This window comes from Chrysochloris asiatica, unplaced genomic scaffold (genome assembly GCF_000296735.1).
Source record: "Chrysochloris asiatica unplaced genomic scaffold, ChrAsi1.0 scaffold00060, whole genome shotgun sequence".
Classification (NCBI taxonomy): Eukaryota; Metazoa; Chordata; class Mammalia; order Afrosoricida; family Chrysochloridae; genus Chrysochloris; species Chrysochloris asiatica.
This window is the reverse complement of record NW_006408578.1, coordinates 1062378-1075957: the sequence shown is the minus strand read 5'-3', so window position 1 is coordinate 1075957 and position 13580 is coordinate 1062378. Positions and strand designations below refer to the sequence as shown.

Below are 13580 nucleotides of genomic sequence, written 5' to 3'. Positions count from 1 at the left end.
GGAGCTCTTTGCTACACATCCACCCGATCCGCCATCTTGTTCGTTCTCCCTGGTGTGTTTTTTGAATTACATGAAATACCATTTGTCAGCACTGGGTTGCAGTCCCAGCCAAGTGTACAGGCCTTGCATGGGTGTATTTGTTAATGAATGATGAATGACATTCACTTTCTGCTTTTTAAGGAGGGAACAGACAAATCCACAGCGTTTTTAGGACTTCATCACAGACAATAAATCCCAGTGTTTCTTTAAAAAAAAAACAAAAACAAACTCAATGGACGAAGACAATTACTAAGGTTTTTAGCTAATTAAAAGGGGGTTGGAGAAGTACCTTTTGAAAGCTACTGCTGCCCTTTATGGGTTTACTCAGAAGCTTACACTATAAATTTATCACATACCTGTCTTGTGGCAGCACCTTTGTGTATAGGAGCCCTGGTTGTGCAGTGACTTAAGTGCTCAAATACTAACCAGAAGATTTGAACTCACCACCTGCTTCCATAAAGATGACAGTTTGGATACCCTGCGGGGCAGTTCTTCTCTGTTCTGTTGGGCTGCTGTGAGTTGCAATCGATTAGGGTCAACAGGTTTGTTTGTTGTTTTATGATGTTGCTGGGTAGGGATCCTCTTCCTGCTATATGTAATGTTCTGTCTAGAGTAGAGAAGTCTTTGTGGGTGCTCAATTCTTTGGAAGAAACAGGTCTTGCCATCCTAGGAGCTTAGAGTGCATGGTTCACGGAAGAAGGGTGAAATGGAAAATGTAGGCCCTGTCTGGGAGTGTGCGTGTGTCCTGTGTGTATAGCCTTGGCAGAGATATGTGCCATTGAATTTTGGTGATTAGTTGTCTTAGAGGGCAGATTTTTGGGCACTTGTATAGGATGAACCTATACCCCTGTCAGGTGCTGCTTATGCACGCAGGTTTCTGCCACTTCAGCTTTTTAAAGAAAAGGGCCAGAACTTCATTTGAGGCAGTTTTATTATTGCTGTGGTCATTTCCTTTCTCTGTTACATAGGAGGTCACATTTTAGAGAATATCACTTCCACTCCTCATGCAAATTACGGTCTAGCAGGCTTTGTGGTTGCCGCGGAAACTGCTGTGTACCAGCTTCTTCCTTTCCTCCTATATCATAACTCTTCCTAGTCCTTTGAATATGGTTGTCTCTGTCACCTGCTTTTGCCCTCCTTACCTTTTACCACCTTCAAACAAATCTAAACATTTTTTTTTCAGTATTTTCTGAACCTCCTGGGAATGCTTTGTAAGTTCTTTGATCTTCCTTGGTGAAACACATAGACACTGGTTCCAGACATCTCACACGGAGAGCAATAGATGCCGTGTTTGTGTGGCAGCCATTTGTGGTTCACATGTGAGGGCTTACGTGGGTGTTGTTAGACATGCCTTTTTATGCGGAGTTTTTCTTGATGCTAGTACCTGACTAGGCTGTTTAGCAATTCAGTTAACAACAGAACAGCGTGCTTTGACTAGGGTGAGAATAGTGTGTTTGCTGTTCACTACCTTCACTCTATTCTGTTCCTGTCTTCTCCCTTCTTCCCTTAGATCTTTGTGATGGAGTTTGGGGTTGACTGGAGAGTTTCTAAAGTAAAGGATAGAAGAGAGAAGACAGGATTCCAAATGACTTGTTTAGGAAGAGAATTTGATTCATTTCTGCAATTATTATAACTAAGTATCAGATAGAATGCTTTTACCTTTGCAATGGCTGGGATTTGCAAAGATAATCTTTAAAGAGTTCAGTCCTCTTAAAATGCCTTGTTCGATTCCCACTTGTTAGATTCTCACAATATTGGCATAGAACCAAACTGATCAGTATGAGATTTTCTCGTGTGTTCACAAGGAGTAGTGTGGGTGATCGTCACAGACCATGTTCTGTCCAGTTTTTGAAACTTTAAAAGTGTTTCATGCATATGCCCCTGAGAAATGAGACTTATCTTGTGTTTGGGTGCAATTAATGTTTGTATGCTTTTGGAAAAGTTAAAAAAAAGAAAAATTCTAAGAATAGTCAAATGAAGTATAAGGAAGCGAACTCTCTCTAGGATAGGCATTTTGTTTCGAAATTTAAAGACAGTCTCGTATATAGAATTAGCCAGCTCTTTCATGCACTCCATCTTATGGGAAGGTGTGTATGTGAGTTTTATATTATGTATACACATTTGTTTAAAATGATTAGTTGAGAACTGAGCAAAGTTTTTGTGGTAGTAATACACAAGAGTGTTTCAAAACATTCATGGAAAAATTCCACTATCTTTTTAATTCCATTGTTTTCTGATAAACATTGAAGCCTCCTCATTCTTCCAACCCCTACCTTGCAAACTTTTTGCTCCATCCTGCTTACCTCCCAATGTTTCCATGAATATACCATGAGACAAAAAAAAAAAACCAAAATGTCTCTTAAATTTTTTATTTTCTTCTCAGGGCCTGTCTTGGGACATTGGATTAGGACATATGGTAATGCCTGTTTCCGGTTGTACAGCAATGGGGTCTCCAATGAAAGTCTAAGGTCACTAAGTTGCCACCAGCCATCCTGAATTAGTGACCCCAGAGCAGGAACGATGTCTTATTCTTGCCTGGGGCCTTGGGAGGTCACTCATTCAGTAGGACTGCTCATTTAACTTAAGGTGGGCTCTAGACTTCTGGTCTCTCTAAAAATTTAAATATTTAAGCTCAACCTCTAAAGAAGCCCATGATAATAAATATTATTCTCTTAAATTGATAGTGATTATGTACAGCTGACTTTTTTTATAAAGTGTTATCTTTACTCTCAGTGTTTTTTTCCCCCCTGAGATGTATGAGCAACTTATTTTGCTTATTCGCAACCCTGGAATATAGTCTTTTTTTGAAAAGAAAATAATTTCTGTCACGTTTTAAGCATAATATAATTACTGTATCGAAAGCCATCTCATCCTCATTGGGTAGTTAAACTTATTTTATTAAGGGTTAATGAACTGGACTGCAAAGTTGGACTGCAAAGCTAGAACTGCACGGTTGGTGGTCTATGCTCACCAGCCGCTCCTTGGACACCCTGTACAGGGTCGCTATGATTTCAAACTGGCTCTCAATCTTATTTCCTGTTATTCGCTGATGAAGGGACTCCTTGGTGTAGTGCTGTAGGATCAGCCCTGTACTACAAACCGTAAGGTTGATAGTTCAAACCTACCAGCTGCTCCTTGGAAACCTTTACAGGGTTGCTATGAGTTGGAAGCGACCTCCCGGCACTTAACAACAGAAACTTATGAAAGGACTTTGAGAAATTTTAAAGACAGTAATGCACCCAGTTTCTTACACTAAGTAAATTGTTTCTCCCTTAATTCTATTGAAATGATATGCTAAATAAACCTTGGCTCTGATGTTAGTGGTTTCGACTTGTGGCCACTGAACTGTTCCCTGCACCTGCACCATCCTCACGTGTACTCAAGTCCATTGTCTCACACTTACTGTCGTCCAACCTAGGAGGCCTCATCTTCCAACACCAAAGCTTTATTCTTAGGCTGGAAGCCCCACTGCAACCTGACCCTGCTTGTTTGTGAAATACCAGTGGCATCCTGGTGGTGGTGGTGGTGGTGGTGGTTGGTAGTGTGCCGTGGAGTCGATTGTGACTCAGCGACCCTGTACAAGGTTTCTGAGGCTGTAAATCTTTAAGGGAGCAGAAAGCCTCATCTTTCTCCCACAGAACATCTGGTAGTTTCAAACTGCTGACCTTGAGGTTAGCAATCCAGTGCATTAGCACTATGTTACCAGAGGATTCTGTTGTTGTTGTTAAGTGCCATGGAGTTGATTCCAACCCATAGCGACCCTGTATAGAGTTTCCAGGGAGCAGCTGGTGAGCTTGAACCACTGACCTTGCTGTTCAAATGACGTTGCAGTCTGATGCAGCCCACAGCGCCACACCAGGACTCCAACAGAGGAGTATGTTGTTGTTGTTTTTGAAGTGTGGTCGAGTTGGTTCCGACCCACAGTGACCCTCTAGAGGGTTTCTAACGAGCAGCTGGTAAGCTTGAACCACCAACCTTGCAGTTCAAACCAGCTATGCAGTCTAGCACATTAACATACAGCACCACACCGGGACTCCAGAGGAGTATGTTGTCAAGTGCTGTCGAGTCGGTTCCGACCCATAGCGACCCTGTATAGAGTTTCCAAGGAGCAGCTGGTGAGCTTGAACCGCTGACCTTGCAGTTCAAATGACTTTGTAGTCTGATGCATTAGCCCACAGCGCCACACCAGGACTCCACCAGGGGTGTATGTTGTTGTCGTTGTTGAGTGTGGTTGTATTGTTTCCGACCCATAGTGACCCTTTAGAGAGTTTCCAAGGAGCAACTGGTGAGCTTGAACCACCAACCTTGCAGTTCAAACAGCTTTGCAATCTGGTGCATTAACCCACAGCACCACACCAGGACTTAGAAGTGCTGTAAGTATCCATTTAAAATGGTGGGTGATGCTAATCATTTATTTACCTGAGAGAGCAGTTTGTGAAAGAGAAAGTGCTCACCCAGAACTGAGGAGCTTCCCAATGCATCTCAAAAGCAGATACTGGTAGCACATGAGTTCACTGCAGTGGACGTGGTGGTTATGTACCTTGGAGTTGGTTCCAACTTTTAGCAACCCTATTTAGGGTTTCCAAGGGCGTAAATCTTTATGGGAGTGGAAAGCCTCATCTTTTGCTGGAGGATCAGCTGGTAGTTTGGAACTGCTGGCCTTGAGGTTAGCAGCTGGATTCATAACTACTACGCTGCCAGAGCTCCTTTGTGACATCTCTAGGTGGGCTTCTTTAGCAAAGGAAAAAAGAAGTTCATGTGTAAGTGCCTCGGCTCAGTTCAAACCTGTGCTGTTCAAGGGTCAGCTGTAAGTTATAGGCAGGTTTGTCCCTGATCCTCATGTCTAGGGTCCACTAAGACCATAGTTTCCAGAAAACCCAGGTTAGCATCTGTAGGCTCCTGCACAATGAAAGGTTTGTCGAGGATGCTTGAAGTGTAACAATAAGCGTCATACTCTGTGATTGATGTTTGGTGTATTAACTTCAACATTTTTATTAGTCAACTTGAAACTGGACTGGATTTTCTACTTACAGATTTGTTCAGCCTGTTATTCAGCCCCCAAGAAATATGTTTGCAATCATTGTGACAGCTTACAGACTTGTGGGTACACTGCAGGGCTGTAATCTGCTTGTTGCTCAGGCAAATGGCATTGTGTAACACGGACTGGCACTTGACCTTTCGGGAGCTTGTAGTTCCTACTTACAGTCTAGTTTCATTGACATAGAATATCTGAATTTGACACCATCCTGATGATCTAAAACTGAGAAATACAAGGTGTAAAGAGGAGTCCTGGTGTGGTGCTGTAGGATAAGTACTCAACTGCAAGATCAGTTTGAATTTCAAGGCCTGTGCTTCAAACTCACTATCTGCTCCTCAAACCCTGTACAGGGTTTGTGTCAGAACCAACTGGAACACACTTAGCAAAAACAATAAGGCTTAACGTGCTCAGAGGGAGAACAAGTCCTTATGATTAGAACGTTTGTGAATGCTTGAAATGGTTTATAAACAAACCTCCATCAATCTGTATTTTTTTAGGTTTTATTTAGTCAAGTTTGACTCACAGAGGCCCCGTGTAGTAGTGCAGAGCTGGCCCATAGGGTTTTCTCCAGTGTAATATGGGGCGGTTTAAGTTCTTCACTGCTTTCATTGAAAGGTGCTTGGTTCAAAACCCCCTCAGCGGCTCCATGTGACAAAAATGTGGCAGTCTGTTTCTGTAAAGATAACAACTTTGTACACCCTGTAGGGCAGTTCTCCTCTGTCTTGTGGGGTCACTGTGTATCTGAATTGACTCCATGGCAAGGACTTGTGGTTTAATCTCACTTAGCAGTTTTGACATCCCTCTGTGCTCTTCTTCTGGACAGCAGATTTAGAGACGTCTTCTAAAAGAACCACTGCGGCTGTGTAAGATTAGGAAGTTGTGAGAATGGCTAGGAGAGGAGGGCATGCCAAGTACAAAGTTCTCTTTTGCTAGAGACTTGTTAATGATTGAATGTAGTTCAGATCAAGACCCTTGAAATGTAAAGGTTGGCCGCTTGACTATGAAGAGGAGTGAGCTATCACTTGGAGGAGTAATGGCAACTGGTTGGTGTGTTTTTACATGATGATGTCAGTTTTACATAATTATGAAGAGCGTAGCATAGGATAAAGCACTGGACCTCAACGTCATTTTAAACCTCAAAGTTGGCCATTCAAACTTAACAGGCTCACTCCTCAGAAATCTAGTACAGGGTCGCTATGAGTTGGAACTGACTCCATGGCACCCAACAACAATACCAACAGTTGGTTATGTACAGTTGTAGTAACGAACACACTTAACTTGTTTCTTTAAATGTTTACATATTGACTTTTGTTTTCTGGGAATGCAAGTTAGTGCCATCAGCCTTAGTCTGACACGGGTGCCTCCAGTTTGAAACTTTTTACCCTATCCATTTCCGTGTTTTGCTTAAGCCTCTGTCAGGGGACTCTGGTCACGTCCACAGCAGGAGTAGCCTTTCTTTTGCAAGGTCCTTTTCTTTCTGTCTTTGAGGAGTTTTGAGTAATAAAAAGCGTTTTTGTCACATTGCCAAACTATTAGACTTGATCATCAGGGTGAGTTGTATGGGGTGCATTGTAATAGATAAGACCAAATTGGATGAAGTTTTTTCAGGACAGAATGCTGACATTTGAGATGAAACCTATCTAAGAAGTCAAAAGGGAGGTGATGAAACAACGTCATCATCAGTGAAAGCTTGTGAAACAAGCATGTGAACGGTCCCAAGGTTTTGAGGTTTAACATTTCGTGAATTTAACGAACTGAAGCAAAATAGCATTTTATAATTACCATATTGCTGTTGTTGTTAGATGCCTTCCACCTCACTGTAACCCTGTATAGGATTTCTGAGGAGTGGCTGGTGAGCTTGAACCACTGACCTTATGGTTCAAACTGACCTTGCAGTCCCACAGGGCGACATCAGGACTCTATAATCACTGTAATAAAAAAGAGGAATATATAGATTCCAAAGTGAGATAGATACTGCAAGTTACATATTATTAGCATTGTCGTTGTTAAGTGCTAAAGCCTCTACAGAGTCACTAAAAACAGACTCCATGAAATTTACCAACAATAACAACATAAGATCTATACACAATTATTATAAAAAGTTAAAACTTGCCAAAATTTATGCATGTTTAAAGACAGTACATACATAACACTCTTCTCAGTTAAAAGAAATATTAGTAAATGCAAACATGCAGCATTAAATCAGAGTTTCATAAAAATACCTGTATTGCCTATTTTACTGTATTTATTTTTTTACTACTGTAATTTTATGGAGTTTTGGTGTGGCACTGTAGAATAAGCATTGGATTACTAATAGCAACCAACATAGTGGTTACAATTGGCCTGCTGATCTTATGGTCAGCAGTTCAAAACTACCAGCTTTCTGTAGGAGAAAGATGAGGCTTTCTGCTCTGGTATTTACAGCGACAGGGTCACTCACTATGAGTCGGAACCGACTCCTTGGCATAGGGTTTCCGAGGCAGAGCCGGATGGATTGAACTGCCAACCTTCTGGTTTGCAGTCCAGTGCTAATCCTACAGTACCACACCAGGGTGATTAGCATAGAATTTAATATTAGCACCACTGTCAGCAACATGGAACAAGCAATCAGATTTTATTATGGCACAGGTAACCCCTTGGGCTATAGTATGAATGTCAAAGGCTATTCTATTTTGGAGTATAGTTGACCTTTGAACTGCACAGGTCCACTTATATGTGGATTTTAAAAAAAATATATAGTGGTAAATTTTTTTGATGACAATTTGAAAAAACTCACAGATGTATCAATTTATCTTAGAAATACTGAAAACATTGAGAAAACAGTATACCTAGTCATTAATGGATAAAGTATATCCATAGTTCCCACCATTGAATAGGAGTCCTGGTGTGGCGCTGTAGGATAAAGCACTGGACTGTAAGGTCAGTTTGAATCACAAGGTGGTTATGTGGCCTGGAATCAGTTCTGATTCTTAGTGACCCCGTATAAGGTTTCCGAGGTTGCAAATCTGTATGGGAGCAGAAATCCTCATCTTTTTCCTATGGAACAGATGGTAGTTTCGAACTGCTGACCTTGGGGTTAGCAGCACAACTCATAACCACTATGCTACCGTACAAGGTAATAGTTCAAACCCACCAGCCACTTATTGGAAAGTCTCTTATAAAAAGTTTAAACTTGCCAAAATTTATGCATGTTTAAAGACAGCACATACATAACACTCTTCTCAATTAAAAGAAATGCTAGCAAATGCAAACATGCAGTATTAAATCATAATTTCATAAAAATACCTGTATTGCCTATTTTACTGTATTTAATTATTTTTTTACTACTATAATTTTATGGAGTCTTGGTGTGGCACTGTAGAGTAAACGTTGGATTGCTAAGTACGAGGCTGGTGGTTCAAACACATTAGCCGCTTCTTGGAAAGACTCCACAGTGCTTAACAATTACAATTTTATAGCCACCCTGTTGGCTAATGTAATGAGCTCAGATGTTTTGAGTATCTGCTTATAGTACTGTACGGTGCTAATCATGTCTGCCTGAATAATATGTAACCTACAAAATACTTGTTAGTCCACTGTTTATGCTATTCTAAGGCCTCTGGACAACAGTAGGCTACTAGTAGCTAAGTTTTGGGGAAATAAAAAATTATATTCCGATTTTCAACTTTGTGGGAGTGTGAACCCCTAAATCCTATCTTGTTCAGTGGTTATCAGTGGTATTTCTGCATTGAGACTGTGACAGACCCTTGGATAAGTAACAGACTTCCTTTTTCTGTGCCCTGATGTCGTATCTTTAGGCTAATTGTTGCTGTCTCAGAAGCTTTCCTGTAGTTAATTCATGTGGGTTAGGATTATTAATAGACCAATTTACAATTGGTTTATCATAAGAAGAACATCTTTATCATAAGAGGAAGTCATTTGAGAGGCAGCCTATTTGTCTGCCATATCAGCAGATATTTTTTTCTGTTTAGGGTATATCTTTTGGTTGATGAGCTTATATTTTCATCACAGCATTTGATAGGGGAATAATAAAGCATCTAGAAGATCCACTCTTATTTTTTATGGCTTTTTGGGAAGGGGTTAAAAATTCTCTTTGATTGTATAATGTGTCCAAATCATGTACATGCCAGAACAACTGTCTCTACTGCTCATGAAAGCATTAACTGATATTCCTGATATAATTTTATAATCCCTGTTGAGGACAATTAATTTTGCTTGTTGAGCTAAAGTGGCTTTCGGGGGAGCCTGACTTTCAAGAACTTCAGTAGAAGTCCTAACATGCGTCTCCAGATTTATAGAGAGGAATCAGGATTGGATTTTCAGTAGGCAACATCCACAAATCAAAATTAAATTGGGATTTGCTAATGGTTCTATTTTAAGGGAGTTCAGAGTTGCTAAGTCAATGTTAGATGCACCCAGGAGAACTTGATACGTGGTAAACCTGCTGGTAGAAAGATTTTGTGTTAAGGCAGAACTAAGTAAGGCAGAGTCAACTTAGGACGCAGCCACCACTTCTGTCAAGTCTGCTGTTTTGATAATAGTAGCCATAGCCCTACAGCAGGCAGGGAAGTTATCCTCTGATGTAGGAATGTTGTTTTTGTTAAGTATCATGGAGTTGGTTATGACTCACAGCGACTTTGTGTAGTATTTCCAGGTTGCAGCTGGAGGATTTGAACTGCTGATCTTAGGTTGGCGTATCCTACAGTGCTGCACCAGGAGTCCGTACAATGAGCTGTTAAGTTCCGTGAAGTTGATTCCAACTCAGGAATCCTGTGTAGGATTTCCAAGGAGCACCTGGTGGTTTTAAATCTCCATTCTCATGATTAACAGTTGACTGATGATCCTACAGTGCCAACACCAGGACTCGATGTGTTGTTGTTCAGTGCTGTTGATTAAGTTCTGACTCTGTAGCAACACTTTCTAGGTTTTTTGAGGAGTGGATGTTGAGTTCGAACCACTGATCTTGTTTGTGGCCCAGTGCTTATCCTCCAACATCACATTGGTACATAAAAGCAGGGTTAATAAAAGGGTCAATTTAAACTGTTGATCTTTAGTTTTCACTAAGTTTGCTCTAATGGACAAATACAGAAAAGATGTAGGTGGTTAATTAGGAAAATCTAGAGCAGAAGTTTTCATTGCAGCCCTTTTTAATTGAACTTTGATCTCTCTTTTCTGGTGCAATTTGAAACGATACCAGTTTAGAGGCTTTCAAATATTTTGTATGACGATTCAACAAGGAAAAATTGCTAAGCCATGTTTGACAGTAGCTACAGATTCATAGTAACCTCCCTAAGCTGTTTCTTTCAAGAATAGGATAGACAAGAACAGTTTCATTCTGGTAAGAATTGATAGAGAAGCCTTCTGCAGAAATTGTTTCCCAAATATTTTAACAGAAGACTGAGCTAGTTGTAATAATAATTAAAATGTTTTAATAAAGTTATACTGCCATCAAAGCAGGTTTGCTTGAACTTGATCAAGCTAGTAAATTGTGGCCGTATTTTAGCAATGTGGGCTTCTTTGCAAATTGTGAAGGCTTCAAATTCCCATGCAGAATCTGAGAGAAGTAAATGCTGAGGCATCACAGTCCAGGTAAATTGTTAGGTGTGTTGTTTTTTTTTTCTCTTTCTTTCTATCTCTCTTTCTCTCCTACACACACACACGCCATGTAGAAGTAAGCAAATACTGATTTTTCAGAATGCACAGGAATACTGAACAAATGTGCTATTCTGATATCATTTTTACATGCTGCTAACTTCATTTTCATTCCATCAAATGGATTTAATTTTACATCTTCATCTTGGTGACAGTTTACATGGAGGTTTGAGTTCCCTGGTGCAGACCCTCACTGGCATGTCCTCACCATTCTGAAACAGCCACTTATGCTGATCTACAAGTTGTTTTCTCTAGTGTGAGAAGTAATCACTTAAAAAAAAATTTTTTTTTTCCCCTGACTTAGAAACAGTCCTTACCAGGACATTGCCAGGATTTATGTGGTTCTGTATACCTTAGGACACAGGGATCACTCAGGTAGGAGAAACTAGCCCATCGAAGCTGCATTCAGTCCATCTTCCCATGTGGTTACTCATTTGCTGCCCCCAGGAATTAGATTCACTCCTCCATGCAGATTTGAAAGTGTCCCTTTGCTTAGATGAGATGGGTGTGACAGCCTCCTTGGGATCCCACACAGCTAGTGCAGCATATTTTCTACGTCCACCTGTTTACGCATGGGACTGGTACTGTGGGACCAAGGCAAACCTGCAACATCCTCCACCAGTTTGGGACCCAAGCCTTGTTTAGGCTACCGTTGATTACGTGCCAGCCACACTGCCTGCCTCCAGGCACTGATCAGCTTCCGCAGAGCAAACATACTGTTTCAGTACTTTATTTTCAGGTTACCCTGGTATTAGCAAACTCGATCCATGACCTTTTGAATATAGCTTGTATCTTTTTCATACAAACATAATAATAGTTTTTTGGACTGTTGAATGTGGGTGAACCATACCCTAATCACTTTTGAAAATGCCACAAGATGTGAGATGTTTGCATGACATGCTATTCCAGATTTTTTTTTCCCCCTCAAATAAGTGCTTCTCTGCACATTGTGGATGTTATTTATGAGGGTGCTCTGTCTGGGGGGTGGGGAGAGAAATAAATCAGGTTTAGGGACATTTGAGAACCTAGGAAGAACATTATTATTATTATCATTGACTGCATGCAAATTATGAGCAAATCTCCAACCTTTGTTAACTTTTTTATTTCATTGGAAGAGCAAGTATACATCACAAGGGATATGTAGTCCAAGGTCAATTAAATCTTGGTTAGAAGTGAAATCTTGTATTATGGTTACTAGTCCTTCTTTGTTTCTCCTTTGAGGACAATGGGGAAATTATGACAGAAGTTTGTATAAGTCTGTTTGAATTTTAATTGGCTCAGCTGACAAACCTGAACCTTATTTTGTGGAAGTAGTGACCCGTGCAATTTCAGAAACTAGGGAAATGTTGTCACAAGGGAGAGAGGACTAGGTTCAGTTAACTTTTAGAGGAATGAAAGGTGCATATACCTGATGTCTTCCTCTTCCTGAATATTTTCTAATTCAGAGCCTGTCTCTTGTTTTAGGCACATCAGGCAGTCTCGATAATATTAACCTCCTTTTTTTTTTAAAATTATTAATGGAAGTTCCATGTGGTTAAAGTATCTTTTATTGACCATGGGTATGGAGTCTTGTTGTGGTGCTGTAGGATAAACACTGGACCAAAAGGTTAGATAGCAAGTTTCTCCTAGTGGAATAAGAACAATGTAAGAAAATTCTTCCTTTGTTAACAGGGCCCCTTTTTATCCTGAACAAGATTGTAGGATAGTTCTAAAAGGGATGCTTGCCAGTCTTTTGTGTGTGTGTTTAAAGTTGTTGTTAGGTATGGTCCTGTTGGTTTAGACTCATAATGACTTATGGCCTAGTTAACAGACCAGAACTTGACCCATAACACCACCAAAGCTCTTTTGACCTCTTGTAGAGATCTCTGTATACTAATGTTAAGTAGGCATCAGATCAGTCAGATGGCTTAATCTGGAAACATTATAGGCTGTTTAATTTACTGGACAGAACAGTTAATTTAATGTGATCAAAAGAATTTCAGTGGCCACTGATGTATTTCAGACCATCTCCTGGGAGGTTATGCTAGACAGACAAGAACATGCATGGCAAGAGTTTTTTCATGTAGTGACCTCAAGTCCCAGAAGATGGCTCCAAATTGCCTTTAAACACAGCATTCCCCCTTTATAGCGAGCTCCAATAGACCTTTTTTTTTTTTTTTTACAGTTTTTATTGTGAATTGAGTAATAGTTTAGAGGAGGGTAGTTTATCAGTTTTACATTCAACAAATCATATACTTTGTTTCATTGCAATGATTATAATCCCCTCCATGTACCATCAGTTAACAGTATTTGGTGGTGGTTATGTGCCTTAGAGTCGTTTCTGACACATAGTGACTCTGTCAACAAAACTTCTACATTTACAATTGTGACACATTCACAGTTAGTCATGATAACAATTACTCACTCACTATTGATTCATAAGATTCTTATCCCTATCCCTTTTCATTGGGACGCTGTCTTCCCCTGCACTAAAATTTCCTTTTGAAAATTTGTAAGCCAGTCACTTCATGCCTTTATCACTCCCTCATTTTAGGTAGCCAATATCTAAATTGCCTGCCCCTGTCTACTCTGTGTACAGAGGGGATAACATTGATACTTGATGTGAAGACTCCCTCCCTCTCTGTTGGTATTTAGAGCTACTACCTCAGAAGTACAGGGTTGCTGTGGGTTGGTTGCGACTCCACGGCACATAACCATCACCACCACCTCCATGAGCATAGGTCAAGTTCATCAAATTGTAGCAATTAACTCTCATTTCCTTTATCAAAAACTGTTTATATTCCTCTAGTCGAATCCTGATTAGTAAGCCATTGAACCTAGGTTAAATAGGTATTATCTGCAAGTTCTCTGC

At 40.3% G+C, this 13580-nt stretch overlaps 1 protein-coding gene across 1 annotated transcript in view; it reads left to right on the top strand.

Annotated features, from left to right (window-relative positions):
- JARID2 (jumonji, AT rich interactive domain 2) overlaps positions 1-13580 on the top strand; it is a 303515-nt gene that overhangs the window by 192661 nt on the left and 97274 nt on the right. The window lies entirely within an intron of this gene.